Source organism: Leuciscus leuciscus (genome assembly GCF_965113295.1).
Source record: "Leuciscus leuciscus genome assembly, chromosome: 3".
NCBI classification, from domain to species: Eukaryota; Metazoa; Chordata; class Actinopteri; order Cypriniformes; family Leuciscidae; genus Leuciscus; species Leuciscus leuciscus.
Window position 1 is genome coordinate 66,774,731 of NC_138727.1, and position 23,440 is coordinate 66,798,170.

General features: G+C 41.0%; 1 pseudogene across 1 annotated transcript in view; it reads right to left on the reverse strand.

Annotated features, from left to right (window-relative positions):
* Positions 1-13,811: 13,811 nt before the first annotated feature.
* Positions 13,812-23,440, reverse strand: part of LOC309495562 — a 52,674-nt pseudogene continuing 43,045 nt past the window's right edge. Inside the window, exons 17-25 of the transcript XR_014211777.1 lie at positions 18,882-18,995; positions 17,859-17,959; positions 15,958-16,106; positions 15,459-15,590; positions 15,306-15,387; positions 15,062-15,222; positions 14,760-14,986; positions 14,051-14,225; positions 13,812-13,979 (exon numbers count right to left, since the gene is read on the reverse strand). The product of XR_014211777.1 is annotated as an uncharacterized misc_RNA (transcript). The remainder of the gene's footprint in view (positions 13,980-14,050; positions 14,226-14,759; positions 14,987-15,061; positions 15,223-15,305; positions 15,388-15,458; positions 15,591-15,957; positions 16,107-17,858; positions 17,960-18,881; positions 18,996-23,440) is intronic.

The window sequence follows — 23,440 nt, forward strand, 5'->3', positions numbered from 1 at the left end:
AAAAATAAATTTTCATATTAAAACATATTATATGTCATTAGATTAACTTCATGCACAGAGATTATTAAAAACACAATCACACTGTAAAAAATATTTGTTGGCTTAACTTAAAGTAGCCTAACCTTTTCAACAGAAACTCAAACTATGAAGTCTTCTGAACAACGTTTGTGAACCTAAGCTGATTTGGCAAAAATTTGTGATAAATAATGAAAATATATATATATTTTCAGTGTAGTAACAGACAGCACTCAGTCAATGCACTGATTTGAACTGCTGATAAGAGTGAAATACAGAAACAGAGAAACATCATGTAGTTTTTCGTTCTACAAAATAATGACCCAGCAGCTGATTGTGACATTTATGGCCTTAAAGGCATTTGAGGTCTTTGATGTCACTTTGAATTATAGAAGTGGTACAAACCAAGCTGACAAAAATATGTTCTAAGAACGTTTTGTTAACGTTCCTATTAAGTTATGAAAACATTATTTCTGAATGTTCTCTGATATGGAATGCCAGGCCTGACATATTAATAAATAAATAAATATACAAAGAAATGTAAAAAAATATATATATCTAAAAAATACATAAATAAATATACAAAGAAATGTAAAAAAATATATAAAAAGATACATAAATAAATATACAAAGAAATGTAAAAATAAAAAAAATGAGTATTTATACTTTTATTTCCTTATTTATGTATAATTGTATTTTTTTCCACATTTGTTAGTTTTTTTTTCATTTATTTATTTATGCATTTATTTATTTCCACTTTTATTTATTTTCACATTTATGTATATGTGACCCCGCCTGTGAAACCCCGGCTAAAGTCGCAGAATCGAATTATGAGTTAACGAGCGTCCATGCAGAGGTGCTGACTCCTGCTCCACCCCACACCCGTGGTGTTGGAAGACCAAAAAAGAGCCCACATGGTCTTGCCAAAAAAGTTAAACTGGCTTAGCTTAATTGACTGTAGTCTCTGTTGAGCTGCTTATGTACTTAATATTCATTTTTGACTTTTTAATAACAAAATGAAATACTTTTGTGAATAGAATCCATGATATTATCAAATATTTTGCATCTAGACAATTTTAGAATGTGTACAAAGTTTGAGACTGACCTGTTAAAGGGATAGTTCACCCAAAAATGATATACTCATACTCACCCTCATGTTATTCCAATCCTGTATAAGTTTCTTGCTTCTGTTTAACAAAAAATAAGATATTTTAAAGAATGTTGGTAACCAGACAGTTGGCGTGCGGCACCTATGGAAGTCAATGGGTGCCGTCAACTGTCTGGTTACTAACATTCTTTAAAATATCTTATTTTGTGTTCAGCAGAAGAAAGAAACTCATACAGGTTTGGAACAACATCAGGGTGAGTAAATGATGACAGAATTGTAGTTTTTGGGTGAACTATCCCTTGAAATTGTATTTATTTATTTATTACTCCAGATTTACTCAATGTTACACCGTGGGCCAGTAAGAGAATGATAATTTCAGAGAATGAGAAATGTTATGTTATTTAATTGATATATTATTGACATTTCACTGATATTACATTTTACTAATAAAGTTATACAAATCATTCCACTGAATTGACATGGTAATTGTTGCTGTGATCAAGCTCTTGTGGTTCCCCCATTCGTTTCAATGTGTTTATGCTTTTAGCTTTTTGGACATGCACATCATAATAAATAGACCTGTTTTACAAAACTTTACAAATTTTTCCACTGATGTGTCATATATCACTAAAAAGGGGAGAATCTCAGCTTTAATGTGTTATATGGCACATATGCAGGATAACTATGGATCAAATGTGTTGCAGTTTTAACAAATAACCTATTTTTAAATTGGAATTTCTCAAAAATATGATTTTCTGAGCCCGAATTTTAGCAAATCTTTGACATGGCCTTACTCAGTCAATATTAAAGATAAAGGTTATATTTTCACAGAATGTTCTTTACATTGTGTTGGATGATTTTATGTAGAAAACATTGAATCACAAAAAAATGACTTTAGCTGGGTTTTCACAGGCAGGGTCACATATATGTATTTATGTCTACATTTATGTATTTCCACATTTATTTATTTATACATTTCTTCCTCTGTATGCTAATGAGGGGGGCGTGTTTTACCTCAGACATAGCAATCGAGCTCAGAGTGGCAGTGCTGAAGCTTTGAGGCCACAGTGACACCTTGTGGTGTGATCAAACGAAACGCAAGAGGTTTGTGGACGTGCCTGTACAGGTCATGCAGGGAATTAATGACTTAGAGATGGGCAATATGGCCAAATTCTTATATCACGGTTTATGTCCTTTAATATCACCCTAACTGTATGTATATAGGTTTACCATACATAAGCCTACTACTCTTTATTCTGGACATGGCCGTAAAACATCAGCCGGTTGGGATTTCTACAATGGCTTGGCACACATGAACAGAAGCCGCTGATAACAGACACTTTGACACGGAAGCACGTGAAATTACGCACTTTTAATCACATTTCATGTAAATGTGCTGGATGAGGCTGATAAGAGCTTGTGTTTATTGTCGATGAGACTCACACACCAGCTCAGAACGAGGAGAGAAACCAGCGAACATTTTTACTGAAGTCTACGCAAGCATATTGATCAATGCGTTCGAAACGCGACTGCAAATTCAGTTCACATTCACATTCACGTTTCTTAATTTTGCATTCACAACAAGTGACAATTTAAATGCTTAAAAATGTAACGCATATTCCAAAGATGCTGCTCTTAGATACTGATTAATCACACGATTTAGGTTAAATCATCAACTTGACTTTACTGGACTTTTCATTCCTAACCACATCTCTGCCCTCTCTGTCATTCCTTCTTTACTGTATGTAAAACTGTGGGAACCTTTTCTGCTATCTAGCAAAGAATATGGATGGGTGATATGACCAAAATCTCAATTTTACTTCACAGTAACAATATCATGGTTTCACCATTCTCAATATCAGTTTTGATTCCACAGCATAAACTGAATTTCAAACATTTTTTGCAGTAGTCCAATGCTTTTAAAGTAATTTTATGTTTATTTTATGTAAAGTTTATTTGTTTCTATAAGTTTATTAAAATTAGAAAGTGTATCTAAAATTTGAATTAATTTAGATTCATTTGACACTATTTACCCATTTTTGATTATTATTATGTACAATAAAACTAAAAGCTGAAGATGTTTGTGATGGATCATTCATCAGTGCTTCTTTTTCCACTCCAACGTTCCCGTAATTCCTGCCCACTAAAAGCTGCACGGATATTCACTCACCCCACAAATAGGCCCATCTATGAAAACCATTTAGAAAAAGTTCCATCAATTCAAACTTTATATCATCGCTATGATATGTAGTGTCATATCACCCAGCCCTAACATGCAGTGATGCTTTAAACACATTTGACAAGCTAGTTGATAAAAATCAACAACCGGTCAAGACTGATTGGCTTACGCTATTTTCCCACTTGTCTGTGCTCTTTTATTCTTTCACGTTAACTGAAGTGAATAATGCACTATTTTAACTTTAATCAACAAGTAGAATTGATCATGACATTCTCACCTTATAAAAAAAAATAAGAAAAAATCTCTGATCCAGTGCTGAGCTAGTGAATGTCTGAACTAGTTGATGCACAAAATCAATACCCTGATAAAGAGGTTCACTGGCAAAAAGTATTTTATGTATTTTGAAAAAACGTATTTTAAAGCTGCAGTCCGCAGTTTTTCCTCTTTATCGCCATCTCTGTTCGAAATCTGCAATTGCAGTTATTCGCGGAATTATCAACTTTACGTGCGTTGAGCCTCGGCACAGCACGGATGAATCCAATGTTTTGAGGAGAATGTGCGGCTGCCAGTCACCGCGCCGGTGTGGATCCTGGCATTCGGAATCACAGATTCTACTTTTTGGAAGTATGACCAACATAAGAGTTTTCACCGGAAAATGCCGTCTGAGCAAGTAAGTAACATCCACTTTTGTTCTGACCAACTAATGTTAAGGGGAAAAAAAGCATTGGAGTAAATCTCACGATCGCTTATCATATCACGTCAAACCGTGCAAATTATACTTTGTTCTCAAATTGTTAATGTTAACAACATCAACATTACGTGACTACATGTAATGCCCTCCCGATATTTATCCTTGTTTTCGCATGGGCCGGTGTCAGTCTCTTTATTTCCCCCGAAGTCTTTCCCGTTTTACAACGGGTGAATCTCCAGTTGTCACTGGCGATTGTCGTTTGAACCTTTCTGGATCCGCCATCAAATTGACAAGTTTAATTATATCAAGTGCTGTGAGAAAAGGCTATAAATCTCCACCTCCAACATCCTCACACTCATAGCCGACTAGCTGAGACTTTTCTTTATGTGGACAGATGTGACGTTATGACGTAAAGACATGCTCGAATTTCCCGCGGAAATCCACCAGTACCACTGGAATTAAATACATTATTACAAGCTTACCATTTTGAATCGAGCTCAGGCAAGCAGAGGGTTCTGAACACTGGCTGGTTATGTACTTGCTCAAACATTTATTTTGGATAATTTTTAACCCAAAAAAGCTATGGACTGCAGCTTTAAATACATGTATCTGAAATACTGCCCATCCCTGCGGGCGGAGTGTCTCACATCTCTCGCTGCTGGTAAAGTCGCATCAATAATTGCTGCGTCATAAAAACTGAGTTTAGATTGTTTTCAAGTGCAAGGTTGAACTTTTATATTACACACAAGTTTACTTCATTTGTATTTCAGTTCCTAGTTCTGTCAGTCGAGTCAGTATGTGTTATTGGTGTAATGATAGTTTCAGAATCTGTTAGGTTATATATGGTAATATATAGAGCAACTTATACCTGTTTGTGGTATGCGTAGACAGTGAGTCAAGACGGTGTGTGTTCATGCTGTTACATGTGGCGCAGTTGTAAAATAAAGAACAGAAACGGAGCAACACTTGTATCGCTTCATTTATACATGATCCTAACATTACATGGTGTCAGAAGTCAACGTGATGACATGGCAAAGTTTTCTCCACCCGAAACATGGATGAGATAATCATCTATGGGGAAACGCCAGAGGTTCACGATTGTCGTTTAAGGAGAGCCTTGAAGACACTTTCTGATACGGGATTGAAACTCAATGATGACAAATGTCTGTTGAGGCAAACGCAGATACAGTTTCTGAGTCATATCATTGATGCTCGTGGAGTCAGACCAGATGAGAAAAAGGTTGAGGCCACAATCAATATTCAACCTCCAAAGAACATGACAGAAGTAAAGAGGATTTTGGGAATGGTTCATTATCTAGGTCGATACCTACCTGGATTGGCTGAAATAACCCGCCCACTTAATGATCTCCTTAAAGCTGATACAGTTTGGACTTGGAGTCATGCACAGGAACGTATTTATTTACATATTTATTAATATGTTCAAAACGTTCAAAAAGTCCAGAATTGTATGTTTTAAAAACGTTTTTTTCTGGGAACATTCCACTTTATCATTCTTCAAACATCATGGGCACTTTACTTTTGAATGTTCTCTGAAAAATCTGAAATAAGATGTTAGAGGAATGTCCAACTTTAAAGCCACACCGTGGACTTTGTGACCTAAAGAGTTGACGCATACAAGTTATTTTAAATGATTCCTCAGGCCAATATACAGCGTTTGACACTATTAATGCTCCGAGCGGGGCTGCCCTCTTGAAATACCGCCTATGTAAGTTTGGAGAAGACGGACCGTCGTTGGCCAGGTCATGTGACCTGGAGAACGTATCGCTTTACGGCCATCACGTGACCATAGGCTCTGATATACTCATGGAGCAGACTTTTGCGACAGTGCTGCGGCGCTTGTGGCCTCTAGGGGCGCTAGACGTGAAAGTTACAGGTCTAGCGCCCCTAGCGCCCGCAAAAGTTCCGCGGTGTGGCTTTAAAGGAACCGTATGTAAGATTGTGGCCAAAACTGGTACTGCAATCACTTTCAAATTACTGTAGAGCGGTGTATCCCCTCCCCCTCCCCCCTGACTCGAGGTTGCCAGTTAGGCTGCAGGATCCAGCAGGAACGTAGGCTGCTACAAGGAGCTTCCAATGGCAAGTGACGAGTCCTACACAGTACGTTTTTTTTCTGTTAATTATGTTTATGCTTCATGAGAGATGTTTTGTGAAGTAATTATGTATCGCAAAAATGTACTAATGGCGATTAGCCAAATATAATTGTAAAGATGTACGCTCGTATGTGACAGTACATTGTTATAACAGTAGCTGTTAGTCTAACTTGTAACGGTAGGTATCTGTCATTAACGTAAGTACAAGCACAAGCCTAAGTTCATAACGAGGTCTTTTAGGTTTCGTAACTTTAGACATTTTTTATCCGACACGTTTGTAGCTACAGCTGTGGTAACTAGAGCAGATCTGGCAACCCGGATGCCGAAACACTACTGACTTCGTGATTGGTAGATAGGTGGAGGGTGGAGCATCAGGCCAAAACACAACATGACAACATCAGTTGAGGGCTGCAACTTCACTTTTAAACGACAATATCCTGGCGGGACTACTGTTGTCAGTGATATAAGTATTTGAAATGAACATGATTTCTTAATGTCTAGTGACATACCAGGGCCACTTTATGGGTAATTTAAATACATTTCTTACTTACGGTTCCTTTAACTTGTCGCAAACATTGTTACAGTTGGTGAGTTTGATTCATTTAGAGTCTTTTCAAACTCTATTAAAGGTGAATTGGAATTTTTTTTAATAGACATGACACACACACAAGTCAGATACATTTCTGCAGACTTTATTTCTTTGATAAACTCTCATTTCCATATAATTTCTTAACAAGTTAATCTCATTTCTGGCGTTTTCTCAATCATCAAAGTAAAACCCTTAAACACGAGTCTCAGGGAACAACAGAATTCGTCTGACATTCACTACTGAAGTAAAGTTACTAAACCTCTCAGTCCGAGTCCGAAAGGCCCTGAGAACCTCAGAGTCTAATCCTCCTCTTCACTGAAGACTAGAGACTACATCTATTCATTTATTTTAAAAAGACTATGACAAGCCGTTTTAACATTTAATCCTTAAAACCTACTATCTATTTCCATGCTAGTACTTATTTTTTAGATTCTAGTATCTATTCCATTAAGTACTAGCTCATTCTTTAGGTACTAGTGCCTTTTTAAAAGATACTAGTAGTTATTCATTAGATACTAGTTATTATTGTTTTAGATACTGGTACTCATTCATTAGATACTAGTACCTATTACGTTTAAATTTATTTATTTAGCAGACGCTTTTATCCAAAGCGACTTAGAAATGAGAACTGTAACGACAATGACTATGACATGCGGTCACATGCTGTTCAAATTAGTAAATCCTGATCTCCAAGTCTGCTTGAACGGTCAAAATTGCATCTTTGTGGCTCCCCCGAGGGACATTTGAGTCACATAAGGAAACCCTGTTTTCTTAAGATCCCCTCTAAAACCCCCATTTCAGCTCTGGACTCCCTGTGACTTTTACAACCTCACAGACTCGTGACATTCCAGAACACACACACACGTACACACACACACGTACACACACACACACACACCAACATCCTTTTGTGTTTAACTTAAAATGTGTGTAACTCAGACTGGTATCTGAATTTCCTGTATGTATGTGTGATTAATGTTGTTGTGATCATACAGTTATGATCTTCGAGTGTTTGGGTCTGAAATGTATTTTTGAAGAATGTTCTCCCAGTAGAATCGCATCCCGTAACCCGAGCTCATTGGCAGGTCATAAAATTTGACCACAGAGCTATCCAGCCCTATGCATGAGATAACAGGGCAACATTCCAACACACACACACATACAAACACACTCTGGACTGTGAAACAGAAACCCCCTACAGAAAAGGACTTTTACCCATAAAGTCACTCCTAAAGGTACTTAATATATAAATTTGTGTGTTAAGAGGTGTGTGTAACCCATAGGAAAGCATATGTCCTATTTGTGACCTTAATAGAACTGCTATTGCCTATACAAATGCATAATAATGTATCGTTGCATGGCTACAACGCCTAGATTCTATTTTTGATATCTCTGTAATCCTCTCCAGCTAACGGAGTTGAATTCCAATAACAGAATTCAGTGATGCGCATTGTTTTATAAGTTCATATGTCTGGAGAAAATCCTCTCCAGTTAAAGTCAATCATGACTCATTCGAGTGGGCGTGTCTAACCGGACAAAGGAATCTTCCCGCTCGAAAAATCTCGACAGCTGATTCGTCCTACACGAAGGAGGGGACGGCACCTGGGACACTGATAAAAGTCCAAAACCCTCTCTCATCCCTCTCTCAACTCATCCAACTTCTCTTGATCCTCTCCCCGGCGCAGCGCTTCTCCAAGGAACATCTGAAGGAGGCCCTGGCCTTCTCCATCGAACGAACCCATGTTCGAGTCGTAGCTGCCGGTCTTTGCAACTAAGATTTCCAGCCTCTCCCCTCCCGGGAGACGAATCTGAACTTTTCCGGTAACGTTAAATTCAAGTGAGCCTTTACATCGTTTTTCGAAACGACCCAGAAGAAGAAGCTAGACGCAAACCAGCCGGACACGCGCACGCGCGTCCCCTTTTCAGCATCACACTGAAAGAGTACCACATCTCGCAAGTATATTGATTCCTATAAAAGCTGTTCCAGGTGTCTAGGTCTTAGGTCTGTGATTTAAGTTACCCTCTATCTTCCCTCTATATCTTTCTTTCTTTCATTCCATTTTCATTCTGATCACGCTATGTTTATGTTTTTGTTCGGTTAAATGTTTATTCGTTTGTTTGCATTTTTACGTACGTTTATGTTTGTAGTTTATATAATCTCTAGTGTGTGCCATTTTATTAATAAACCCATTTATACTTTTAACTGGCTCTGTGTTTGAAAACCCACTTTTTATAAAGTCAATGAAACAAAAGATCTATAAAGCTACAGGCTCTATATTATAAAACTACTTTGAATAGTTTTTATTAATAAACCCAAGGAGGTTTTGTCTTCGTGGCCAGAGGACAAAATTTCTTGGAGTTTTGTAAACAGGAATACTTCTTAACTGTAATGATCAGACAGTACAGAACGAGGCATTTCCTATAATTGATAAAGTAAATGCATATGCGATTTATGAATTATGACCATGCGTTATAAATATTAATATTGCCAAAATTCCCTATATTCTTGAGCTAATTCGCATTAACCCAGAGGCATTTACGCTACAGAACAATAGAAGCAGTTAAACTAACAGTAGGATAACAATATGCAAGTGCTATGACCCTTCTCAGTTTAATCTAACACAGTACTTGTTAATAAAAAAAAAATGTAATTTTTTTTTTTATATATAGAACAGAAGAGAAGAGAACAGAAGTGTTAGTATTACTGGATCAAGTGCTGTCGAAAAAGAAGCGTCTTCAGCTGTTTCTTGAACGTGGCTATGGACTCAGCAGCTCTGGAACAGTCATGGTAAAGGTCCGAGAAAGAGATTTTGTGCCTCTTTGAGATGGCACCACAAGACGTTGTTCGCTTGCAGAGCGCAAGTTTCTGGATGGCACATAAGTCCGAAGTAAAGAGTTAAAGTAAAAGGGAGCAGAGCCAGTGGTTGTTCTGTGGGCAAATGTCAGTGACTTGAATTTGATGCGAGCGGCAACTGGCAACCAGAGCATATGAGCGGAGTGGAGCGGTGAGAATCTCCGCTCATCGCTCACGGAACTGTTCACCCCTCCGCTCCCCCGCTCAAAGCTACATCAGGCCGCTCCGCTCATTTTCGCTCAGCGCTCAACGCAGTTTGCTTCGCGCTCCACTCAAATCGCCCCCCGCTCGCTCCAAAAAAGGAAAAAAATCTACATGTATATATCACTTGTAGCGGTCCCCAACCTTTTTTGCGTCACGGACCGGTTTAATATCAGACAATATTTTCACGGACCGGCCAAGGTGTGGCGGATAAATACAACAAAATAAAATGATACGAACGGCATAAAAAATGGGGTATTTTTTTTAAATAGCCTATAATAATAAACGTGAATCCAATATGTGTAGGCCATACTAGCAATTTTATTAGCAGCGTCCTCTAACATCGCGCCTAAAGACAACTGAGAAAGTCTGAACACAAACAAAATGCCCCCAAAAGAAAAAAAATCTCCATGTTTTCGGTGCTGATGCGTTCATGTAACATGTAAGGGTGGCGTTGCCAATAACGCACCTAAAAGCTGTCACAACGAACCGGCAAAATTAATGATTATGTATATGTAAAATATAGCAGGAGATATTTTAATTGTTTACTAATAAACCATTTTTTTTTATGTCTGTGTCGGCTGGAAAGATGCTGACTCGCGATCTTCGCAGTATTGAACGCCCCAGAGAGAAATGCACATTTATACGGATTACATAAGAGAGCAGTCTGTTTTCTTTCGTTTTGAATTGTTCTGTTTAAAAGTAGACATTTCAGGCTTTATATATATGTCTCAGGTCTGTCAGGCAAGTAGGCTATACGCTGAGTTTCGGTTCATTTATGAGACAAACTCCAGGTTCACCCGCCGGCGCCTTCGTGTAGTGATTATCTATTTTCTAATATATTTACTTATTTATTAAATCCAGAAAATTGGTTGATGAAACACTGATCAAAATTAAGATACAATTAATACAAAACGAAATTAAATTTAAAGACAGCCTTTGTGCTTTCTGTTTGAGGTCTCAGTGAAAGTTTTAAAGCAGTCTTTTAGTGCCGCTGTCAGAGCGCTCACGTCCGTAACGGAGAACTGTCCCATCTGTAACATTTTTTTTGTTTTTTTTTTGTGTGAAATACATTTCTAAATAAATGCGACTTATAGTCCAGTGCGACTTAGGCTATGCATGCCTATATATGTTTTTTCTTCTTCATGGCGCATTTTTTGACTGATGCGTGGCGTGAGCGGAGCGGAATTGGAGCGGGAAATAGGGCGACGCTCCGTCCTTTTGAAATTGCCGCTCTGCGCTCTGTCCAAGATCCGCCCGCTCGCTCCCGCTCCACTCCGCTCACATGCTCTGCTGGCAACCAGTGCAATTTTGTGAGGAGAGGAGTGACATGTGCTCTCTTCGGCTCGCTAAAGACCACTCTAGCTGCGGCATTCTGGATCAGTTGCAGAGGTTTGGCCATGCAAGCTGGAAGGCCAGCCAGGAGAGTGTTGCAATAGTCCAATCTGGATAAAACTAGCGCTTGGACAAGGAGTTGTGTAGCATGTTCTGATAAGAAGGGCCTGATCCTCCTAATGTTGTTCAACATTTACATTTACATTTACATTTAGTCATTTAGCAGACGCCCTTATCCAAAGCGACTTACAAAGTAGGACTAAGTTCAGCGAGTCATCATAAAGAGGCAAAAGCAACAACAACGCAGGAAGTGCTCAAAATACGAAGTTCAGGTATTATTCAGAGTAGCATAAGCCTGATAAGTGATGTTTCAAAGGGAAAGGATTTTTTTTTTTTTTTTTTTTTTTTTTTCTATAAGGTTAAGTGCTCGCGGAAGAGATTGGTTTTCAGCTGTTTTTTGAATGTTGTCAGGGATTCTGCATTCCGGATGAGGGTGGGGAGAGCGTTCCACCAGCATGGAACTGTAAATGAGAATGTTCTGGAAAGTGATTTTGTGGCTTTCTGTGATGGAACCACGAGACGTCGCTCGTTGACCGATCGTAGGTGTCTGGTAGGGATGTAGACTCGTAGGAGTGAGTGAAAGTAGGAGGGAGCTGAGCCTGTGATAGTTCTGTAAGCAAGCGTCAGTGCCTTGAACTTGATGCGAGCAGCTAGAGGTAGCCAGTGCAGAGAGATGAACAGAGGAGTGACGTGGGCCCTCTTGGGCTCGTTGAAGACAAGACGAGCTGCAGCATTCTGGATCATCTGTAGGGGTTTGGTCGCACATGCTGGGAGTCCAGCCAGAAGGGCATTGCAGTAGTCGAGCCTAGAGATGACCAGGGCCTGGACGATAAGTTGTGTTGCATGCTCAGTTAGGAAAGGCCTGATCTTCCTGATGTTGTGCAGTGCAAACCTGCATGATCGAGCTGTCTTTGAAATGTGATCTGTGAAGGTCAGCTGGTCATCAAACGTTACTCCAAGATTTCTGACCGATCTTGATGGGGTGATTAATGATGACTCTAGCTGGATGGTGAAGTCGTGCTGTAGAGACGGATTGGCAGGGAGGACGAGAAGCTCAGTCTTTGCCAGGTTGAGCTGCAGGTGGTGTTCCTTCATCCATGTGGAGATGTCCGCCAGACAGCTTGAGACCCGTGCAGCTACTGTGGGATCATCTGGTTGAAAGGAGAGGAAGAGCTGTGTGTCATCAGCATAGCAGTGGTAGGAAAAACCGTGTGCCTGTATGATGTGTCCCAGTGATGTGGTGTAGATGGAGAAGAGGAGGGGACCAAGAACTGAACCCTGGGGAACCCCTGTGGTCAGCTGATGTGCTCTGGATACCTCGCCTCTCCATGCGACCTTGAAGGACCTACCTGTGAGATAGGACTCAAACCAGTGGAGTGAAGTTCCTGTGATGCCCAGTGATGAGAGGGTGGACAGAAGGATCTGATGATTCACTGTGTCGAAGGCAGCAGACAGATCCAGGAGAATGAGGACTGAAGATTTGGAAGCAGCTTTTGCGATCCGTAGGGCTTCTGTGACTGACAGTAATGCAGTCTCAGTTGAATGTCCTTTCTTGAAGCCAGATTGGTTGACATCCAGCTGGTTGTTTAGAGACAAGAAGGATGTTAGTTGGTTTAAGACAGCTCTTTCAAGTGTCTTCACAATGAATGGTAGGAGAGAGGCAAATCTACATGACCAGGCAGTTCTAGCAATGTGATCTGTGAAGTTCAATTGATCATCAATTACCACACCAAGGTTCCTGGCTGACCTTGATGGAGTTATGGATGACGAGCCTAGCTGAATGGTGAAGTTGTGATGAAGTGTTGGGTTGGCCGGGACCACGAGTAGCTCTGTCTTCGCAAGGTTTAGTTGAAGGTGGTGGTCCTTCATCCAGCAGTAAATGTCTGTCAGGCTGAGATACGATCAGCTACCGTCGGATCGTCAGGCTGGAATGAGAGGTAGAGCTGTGTGTCATCAGCGTAGCAGTGATAGGAAAAGCCATGTTTCTGAATCACAGATCCTAGTGATGTCATGTAGATGGAGAAGAGACATGGTCCAAGCACTGAGCCCTGAGGCACTCCAGTAGCTAGATGTTGGGTCTTAGACACCACGCCCCTCCATGACACCCTGAAGGACCTACCTGAGAGGTAAGACTTCAACCATTGGAGTGCGGTTCCCGAGATGCCCTTCGTCTTTAGGATTGACAGGAGGATCTGGTGGTTAACTGTGTCAAAGGCAGCAGACAGATCCAGCAGGATGAGAACTGAAGATTTGGAAGCTGATCTTGCCAGTCTCAGAGCTTCAGTTACTGAGAGCAGGGCAGTCTCAGTTGAGTGTCCGCTTTTGAAACCAGACTGATTGCTGTCCAAGAGGTTCTGTGTAAGGAAGGAAGAGATCTGGTTGAAAACAACTCGTTCAAGTGTTTTCGCAACGAATGGAAGGAGAGATACCGGTCTGTAATTTTCCAGATGTGCTGGATTTAGAGTGGGTTTCTTAAGCAGTGGGGTTACACTAGCCTGCTTAAATGCTGTGGGAAAGGTACCAGTGTGAAGAGAGGTGTTTATGATGTGTGTGAGTGCGGGTACAACTGAGGATGAAATGGCTTGAAGTAGGTTAGTGGGAATAGGATCAAGCATTAAGTAACATACTAGTAGGTTTTAAGGATTAAATGTTAAAACGGTTTGCCATAAAAAGACCCATCAAACCTTCTCCTCGGACTGAAAGAGAAGTGTGCAGCGGACAAGCTGCGTTACTATTTGTTGTTGTTACAAACGTCTGAAGCGGTCCGAGGCTTGAGTTTGAGCTTGATGGGGTCTTTGGGAATCAGTAGACCGTTGAAGCCGAGGTCTAGAGGAACCTGTGAAGAGCAAGAGAAGGTCAGTGTGAGCGAACGAATGAACAAACGTCCTCCTGTTACCAGACACCAACCCGTCTGCTCACCTGTGTCTCCGCACACACTGAGACGTCGAACCTCTGCAGGATCTCCACGATCACCAGCTTCATGGTCACCTGAGCAAATCGCATCCCGATGCAGTTCCTGGGACCGAGGCCGAAGGGCATGTACATGTAGGGGTCAATGGTCTCCTTGTTTCCTTTAGTGAACCTGTTAATAAGGCAGGAAAGAGTCATGTTGGGTTGAAATATTTATACAGACAATTACTCTAAAGAACCAACCTTGGGTTCCTAGTGCAACAGGTAAAAAGTAACATTCACATAATGTTTAAAGAATGGAACGTTCGCATAACCAATAAGAAAAATTTGGTTTTCATTTTTTTTTAACTGGACGTTAAAAAAGTCTAAGTGCAATTTGATTGTTTTGATTCCATGATTGGTGGAGATTTATTTGGCTTTTATGGGTAATGTAGTTTCTCACCAGGATTCCTGCTGATAAACAGTCCTTTGAAAAAGTAATTTAAAATAATGTGGAATGATGGCTTCATCAAAAGCAGAGACCATAGATGAACAACCTTGTAGCTTATAGTAAGGTCTGTCTTTAATTTTTTACAAGTTATCATTAAAAATCAATTCCCTTATTTGAAAATGAATGGGATTTTCACGTCCAGACCCGACTGTTGCACTCTATTGTAGCTGGTGGAGCTTGACTGTATGATGAGAAACAGGAGAAACCTGTCCTGACCTCTCTGGTTTGAAGCTCTCGGGGTCGCTCTAGTAATCCGGGTCTCTGTGGAGGGCGAAGGTCGGGATCATGACGACCATATCTTTAGGGATGATGACGCCGTTGATTTCCACCATTTTCTTGCAGACCCGTTCGAGTCGAGCTATGACAGGGAACAGCCGGAGAGACTCGTTCAGCGCGGCGTCCAGATAGTCCATGTTCATGACGACTTCGTAGTCCACCGGGGCCTTCAACACACAATCAATGGTTAAAGTCTCAAACTCATCACGCCAATCCCAACGAGTGTTTCAATGGAGTACTACCTTATTTGGGAAGGTCTCGTCGATCTCCTCCTGCAGTTTCTTCATGGCCTCTGGGTTGGTTGCGAGATTGTAGAATAAGAACGACAGAGTGCTGCTGCTGGTCTCGTAACCGGCGAAGATGAAGGTCATGGCCTGCGATAAGATCTCGTGGTCGCTCAGACCTGCACAGGACACAGTTTAAGGTATGTGTCTTCACATATGGAAGAAAGATCTTTCTTATGGTTAACCATCTGAGATGCTTCACCTTTCTCTGTGTGTTCCTCGCCATGCTGAGTTTTCCCTGCCGTCTGAGAATCGACCATCAGCTGCAGGAAGTCAACTCTCTTCTGCAGGAATTCAGAAGAGTGGTTTAAAACATCATAACTTTAGAGTTCTTCAGATTAAGTGTTTGTTGTACCGTCTTTTGGTCATAGGATGCTCTTTCAGACTTGATCTTCTGTAAGGCAGCGTAGAAGAAATCGGTCACAGATGTTTGGAAAAATGAAAAATTCATTTTTTTCCAGGATGGGGATGACGAAAGGAAACAAAGCTACAGAAGAAATTGTAAAATCTCTTAACAGGGAACAATCTCAGGACTTTGGCTAATGTTCTGGCAAAATTTTCTCAAAGTTATGAACAAATGTTCTTCCATAAAAATTCATGGAATGTTCATTCAAAGTTTTCTGGTCTTTAATAATTATTTATGCATCGTTCATGGAGTGTTTTTTCCTGAAATATTTTTGTTGTACGTTCGTCTATCATTTTTTTAAATGTTACTACTTGTTTCAGAACATTCAAAAGTTACATTCCCATAATGTTTGCAAAATGAGAAAATGGAATGTTCCTTTAAAATTTGCATAACCAAGAAAAGAGCTTTTGAAGTGTGCTTATCTGACAGGCCTAGTTGAGTTATTTACCGCTGATTAGGAACAGAGGGTTCAGGAAGTTAAACTTCAGCATTTTCTTTATGTTGGTCACAAATGGATCTTTGGGGTTGTTGAGGGAGTCGATGTCCACGCTGAACGCTGTGCTGGTCACCACATCCATACTGTACGCGCCGAAGAACCTGAACACATGCAGTCAAGAGAAAGCCATTATTATTATCTGATAAACATACAGCCTATTTACTGTACTCTATATGTAGTGAATGTTTCCACTGTCCGGGAGGTTATTAAAGGTGATTGGTGAGGTGTAATGTCTAGTTTTGGTTTTTGGTACATGTTTCATGTCACAGTCATGTTTCTTGTCTTGTCACGTGATTCCCTTGCCCTTATGTGATCATGCCATGTGCCTCCTAAAACCAGCTGTTCCGGCCTTCAGAGACTGCATGACGTTCGAAACTTCAAACACCATCAATTACATGGTATTGTCGAATCGATACAGGCATCGGTACAGTGTGTAATACGATAGTGCCTTGAAAACGGAGCTCCGGTATCAACCGTCCCATCACTAGTTTCATGTCATGCCAAGTCAAGTCTTTGTTCTGGATTATCAATAAACTGCTCATGGGTTCTGCAAATTTGCCTCCAGTGGACTGATGTTACAGAATACAAGACCAACCATGAACCCAGCAGATTGTTTGCTTCACCTCCGACAAGGGGATCAATGAATAGATGATTATGTGGATGAATTCTGTGGACTTTGTGACAAGGTTGAATTTAATGATATTGCCTTAAAATAAATTTTTCGTCATGGATTAATTGAACCCATTCGTTCTCGACTGCCTGGGGGGAAAATTCACTTTTCCCTAGCACAATATATGGACTACATCCTTCTGTTGATCGGCTCTTCATTTACTTTGGGTTTTGTGGATGAGGAGCTCTGCAATCCCACAGAACCCTCCAAGCCAGAGACTGTTCACGTCATGCCTGTCAAGCCAGAGACTCTTCACGTCATGCCTGCCAAGCCAGAGACTTTTCACGTCATGCCTGCCAAGCCAGAGTCTCTTCACGTCATGCCTGCCATGCCTGTGCCTCTTCACACCATGCCTGCCAAGGCAGAGCCTCTTCACTTCATGCCTGCCAAGCCAGAGACTCTTCACGTCATGCCTGCCAAGCCCAGAAACTCTTCACGTCATGCCTGCCAAGCCAGAGACTCTTCACGTCATGCCTGCCAAGTCAGAGACACTTCAGGTCATGCCTGCCAAGCCTGAGACTCTTCATGTTATGCCTGCCAAGCCCAGAGACTCTTCACGTCATGCCTGCCAAGCCAGAGACTCTTCACGTCATGCCTGCCAAGCCTGAGTCTCTTCACGTCATGCCTGCAAAGCCAGAGACTCTTCATGTCATGCCTGCCAAGCCTGTCTCTTCACGTCATGCCTGCCAAGACAGAGACTCTTCACGTCATGCCTGCCAAGCCCAGAGACTCTTCACGTCATGCCTGCCAAGCCAGAGACTCTTCACGTCATGCCTGCCAAGCCAGAACTTGTTCATGTCATGACCACCACGCCTGAGCCCCCGGCCAAGGCTGCCGCCACGCCTGAGCCTCCACCCGCTATAGGTCCCTTGTTAAGGCCACGGAGGCCGCGCCTCTCTGGTACTATCTCCTTGGCAACTGCTTGCACTTCCATGGCTTCCTGAACTGCCCCCTCTTAGCCTGCCAGCATCACCCATGCTTCACGGTCCAAGGCCTGTCCCCCATCACGGGCCTGGCCCACCATCCCTCCCCCAAGACTCTCTTATGTCTAGTTTTGGTTTTATGTTGGGCGTCGGGAGACGCCCATAGAGGGGGGGGGGGGGGATCTGTAATTATCTATTAGCTCCGTTCTTATTTCTTCAGATATCGAGAAGCATTTGTGATATTATGCAATATGTCTCACTCTTTAATATCCACGTTTTCTCCTCGTGTTGCTGATTTCCCCAGATTCTCAAGATTGCCTGTCACTAGAATTTTAGAGTGTGTCTTCATGATGCCAAACATCTAGAGTGAGAAGCAGATCGTACATCATCATCATAACATCTTCATCACACACAGGTAATGTTTGATATTTATTATGAAAAGAATCAAACACACACACACATCCTCCTCAGCATGAATGATGCTGTAGTTCAGTTCAAATTAGTCATTCATCTCAAACTGAATTCTTGTTTGTTTTTATTGTAGCGCAATAGTACTGCCTTCAAGTAACGCTTCAGATAAGCGATGTACTGTATTGTTCCAAATATAAGACTGTAAATGCTGGTAAAATGTACCAACAATCACATTTAAAAAGAAACCCTTTATGGCATACCATAAAAATTACCTGAAGTTCTCATTTATTAGATTTCACTATGACTGTTTTCTTAGCTTTTTTATGTACAGTGACAGATGCTGGCATGTCAAAAAACAGGTGTTTGATCTGCATTACCTATCTGATCCAGGGGTTATTATTTTTTTTTTTCTTTAGGTTGATCAATAGCGCATTAAAAGACAGCAGTTTCTCCCTGAAGTCGGAGGGCTCATTTCTTTTTTCGGCTACGTACTGACACACTTGCCTGTCAGTTTCTTTGAAGTGTCCGCTTTTAGGACCGCGGTAAGCTTTTCTTTTTGGGCTCGCCATCTTCTAACATTACACTCTGACACACCGTATTTCTTGACTGCTTAATGAGAGAGTTGTTTGATGACCAGTCCAGCATTTATCAGTCCTGGGGGAAACACTTGTTTTACATGTATTTGGCGATCCCTATTGTTGCGGCTTTATTATTGACATGTAAAAGTTTAGACTCCGAATATAAGATGACCCCATTTTTTTTTTATGTATTTCCAAGAAAAAAAAAACAGTTTTATATTCGGTACAATACAGTAATATCTACTGCTGTAACACTTGTTAGCATGAAAATGATCCAGATAAAGACTCACGGACCTCCTTTACCCTCCCGCTGGTGAAAGAAGGCGAGAGGATGCTGCGGATTCTCCTCCAGTCGTCGTCTTCAACGATGGACACGCCGTCGTACAGCTGCCCATTCAGACGGAAGTTCTGCCAGATCAGAGGACAAATGTGGATAAAATGACAACACAAGCACAATCTCTAACACATATTGTTCCACTGACCTGAAAATATTAAAATGTTTTCATATTTTTTAACTGAAGTCTTTAGCAAAACTTTTCTATTCCCAGAGAAACTTTGCATTCTCTAAAAAATTTTTGCATTCCCAGAGAAACTTTGCCTTCACTCGCAAATCTTTTTTCACGAGTTCACACTTGCATGTAATTAGATAGGGTAAAGGTATTTGGCATGCTGTCCGGGGGAGGGCTCCAAGCTCGGATATTTGGCCCAAACCCAGAGCACTCCCCCCGTTGTGGTTGGAGTTGTTAGAACTAGAAGTGAGGAGATGGGGTGGTGGAGGGATGCTGATAAACTGTCAACAAACAGAGGTAAGTCTGCTGTATATACCTCTTATGTTGTTAATTGAGTTGATTAACTGAATGCGCTCCTCTCGTGTTGATTAGGTTAATTATCTGAACGTGCTCCTCCCAAACTTTGTTAATAAAACATCATGCATTCCCAGAGAAACTTTGCATTCCCTCACAAATCCTTTGTGTTCCCAGAGAAACTTTGCATTCTTTCAAAAATATTTTGCGTTCCCAAAGAAACTGTTCTTTCACAAATCTTTAGCATCCTCTCACAAATATTTTGTGTTCCCAAAAAAACGTTGAATTCTCTCTTAAATATTCTGCGTTCCCAAAAAAACCTTTGCATTTTCTCTTAATTCTCTTGCGTTCCCAGATAAACTTTGCGTTCTGTCACAAATCTTTTGTGTTCCTAGAGAAGCTTTGCATTCTCTCTTAAATCTTCTGCGTTCCCAAAAAAACTTTGCAGAGAAACTTTTTGCGTTTGCTCGCTAAATATTTTGCATTCCCTGAGAAACTGTGTTCTTTCACAAATCTTTTGCATTCTCTCACAAATCTTTTGTTCCCAAAGAAACTTTGCATTCTTTCACAAATCTTTTGCATTCCCTGAGAAACTTTGCGTTCTCACAAATCTTTTGCATTCCCAAAAAAACTTTGCGTTCTTTTACAAATCTTTTGCATTCCCTGAGAAACTTTGCGTTCTCTCACAAATTTTTTGCGTTCTCTCATAAATATTTTGTGTTCCTAGAGTAACTTTGCATCCTTTCACAAATCTTTTGCATTCCCTGAGAAACTTTGAGCTCTCTCACAAATCTTCTGCATTCCCAGGAAAACTTTGCGTTCTCTCACAAATATTTTGCGCTCTCTCACAAATCTTCTGCGTTCCCAGGGAAACTTTACGTTCTCTCACAAATCTTTTGCGTTCTCAGAGTAGCTTTGCCTTCACTCGCAAATCTATTTTCACGAGTTCACACTTGCATGTAATTTGATAGGGTAAAGGTATTTGGCATGCTGTCCAGGGGGAGGGCTCCGAGCTCGGATATTTGGCCCAAACCCAGAGCACTTCCCCCGTTGTGGTAGGAGTTGTTAGAACTAGAAGTGAGGAGATGGGGTGGTGGAGGGATGCTGATAAACTGTCAACAAACAGAGGTAAGTCTGCTGTATATACCTCTTATGTTGTTAATTGAGTTGATTAACTGAATGCGTTCCTCTCGTGTTGATTAGGTTAATTATCTGAACGTGCTCCTCCCGAACTTTGTTTATAAAACATCATGCATTCCCAGAGAAACTTTGCATTCGCTCGCAAATCTTTTGCGTTCCCAGAGAAACTTTGCTTCTTCAACAAAATGTTTGCATTCCAAAGAAACGTTGTGTTCTCTCACAAATCTTTTGCGTTCCCAGAGAAACTTTGCATTCCCTCACAAATCTTCTGCGTTCCCAGAGAAACTTTGCTTCTTCAACAAAATGTTTGCATTCCAAATTAACTTTGCGTTCTCTCACAAATCTTTTACGTTCTCAGAGAAACTTTGCATTCTCTCACAAATCTTTTGCGTTCCCAGAGAAACTATGCGTTCTCACAAATCTTTTGCGTTCCCAGAGTAACTTTGCGTTCTCTCACAAACCTTTTGCATTCCCAGAGAAACTTTGCGTTCCCTCACAAATCTTCTGCGTTCCCAGAGAAACTTTGCTTCTTCAACAAAATGTTTGCATTCCAAAGAAACGTTGCGTTCTCTCACAAATCTTGTGTTCCCAGAGTAACTTTGCGTTCTCTCACAAATCTTTTGCGTTCTCAGAGAAACTTTGCATTCTCTCAAATCTTTTGAGTTCCCAGAGAAACTATGCGTTCTCTCACAAATCTTTTGCGTTCTGTGAGGGACCAAGAAGCCAAGCACAAGGAACACAAGCTTTGCAAAACAAATGGGTCTTTATTTGAACCCAAGAAAAAATAATAACTTTACAAACTCATAAATTTCTTACAACAAAAATAAATAAACAGAAAATGAGATCAAGATAATTAGACAAAAACCAAACAAACAAACTAAAACTACTGACCTCCTCAAATGAACAAAGCAACAGCTTATAAAGGAAAGGATGGGCCCATTACAAATTAAGAGGGGAAACAATTCAACTTTACATTCAACATATAACCATAAGTACATCAAAATCAAATCAAACAAAGATATATGGTAAATAAAGATAAGGAAAGCTAAATGTAATCAAATATCATAAATGTACAACTAAATAAATCAATTAACAACAACATTAACGTTTCTTCCTCCCCTGGGCAATTCCAGCAAATGGTATGTCCGGGCGGAACCAATAATGCATAAATTCTCTGTTCCTGCCCGGACTCCAATCCTTGTTACGCCAGGATGCGGCTGCAGCGGACCATGTCTGAAGTTCATCACGGTAAACTTAAACTCAAAATAGAAACAAATATAAATAACATATACAACGTAACTAATTTGTGTGCACTTCAAATCAGTAACAATGTATATAAAATGTGCTGTAAAAGTAAACATATGAAAACCTAACAATAAAGAAATAATTAATATTGCTTGTTTTGTGTGGTTATTGTGATCCATCATTATACTGAAACAAATGAATATGAATAACAAAATAAGTTTAAATAAAGAGTTCTTAAATGTATATCCTTTGTGTAAATGTATGCATGTTGGTGTGTGTGTGCATGTGTGTGCGCGTGTATGCATCCACATTACCGCTCTTGTGCGGCCACCACTCGGGCCGTCACATTTCCCCCCCCTTCAGAAATCTCGCCAGTAGAGCGGGAGAGATAGTCAGCAGTAGCGTTGACTTTACCAGAAACGTGTTGTATCTTGAATCTGAAGGGCTGCATGGCGAGATACCATCTTGTAATCCTTCCATTAGAATCTTTCATTTTCTCCAACCACTGCAATGCTTTATGATCAGTCTCCAGGGTAAACTCACGGCCTAATAGATAGTATCGTAAGGAATCCAACGCCCACTTTATGGCTAAACACTCCTTTTCCACCGTGGAATAACGTACTTCTCTCGGAAACAGTTTACGACTGATGTAAGCCACTGGCTGTCGGCTCTCTGGTGGTCCTTGCAATAGGACGGCTCCTACTCCCCTCTCAGAGGCATCGGACTGTACAATGAAAGGACGACTAAAATCAGGATTGTGTAGCACAGCACTTGTTGTCAAAGCTCCCTGGATGTCCCGGAAGGCTTTCAATCTCTCCTCAGTCCACTGTAATTGGTTTGGGCAACGTGCCCCCACCATGTCAGTTAATGGAGCAGCCCTGCTGGAAAAGTTAGGGACAAAGCGATGGTAAAATCCAGCCATACCCAAAAATGATCGCAGGTCCTTACGTGTCTGGGGTACTGCACACTTCTCCAAAGCTTGAACTTTCTTCACCTGCGGTCGCACAACACCCCGGCCAATGACATATCCCAGGTATTCAGTCTCCTGTTTAGCTATAGCACACTTGGTGGGGTTGACAGTTAGACCGGCCTTCTGAAGACGCTGCAAGACTTCTCGGAGATGCTGCACATGTTCCTCCCACGTGTTACTGTAAATGACAATATCGTCAAGATATGCAGCAGCAAAAGGTAAGCCACGTAATACTTGGTCAATTAACCTCTGAAACGTTGCCACGGCCCCATGAAGGCCAAAAGGTAACACCTTAAAATGGAAAAGGCCCCTTGGTGTTCTGAATGCAGTCAAGGGCCGCGAGGATGGAGTCAGTGGAATTTGCCAATAGCCTTTGGAAAGGTCCATTGTTGTGAGATATTTGGATTGGCCCAAACGATCAATTAGGTCACTTATGCGAGGAGTAGGGTAGGAATCAAACTGTGATACTGAGTTGAGATATCGGAAATCAATACAGAACCTTATACTCCCGTCTTTTTTCGGCACAAGAACTATGGGGTGACACCACTCACTGTTCGAAGGCTCAATAATACCCAAGCGGAGCATAAGGTCTACCTCTTCCTGCAAGGTCCCCTGCAATCTTTCAGGTGTCCTATAGCTCTGGCGTTTCACGACAGCATCAGGCTTCAGTATTACACCATGTTCGATCAAATTGG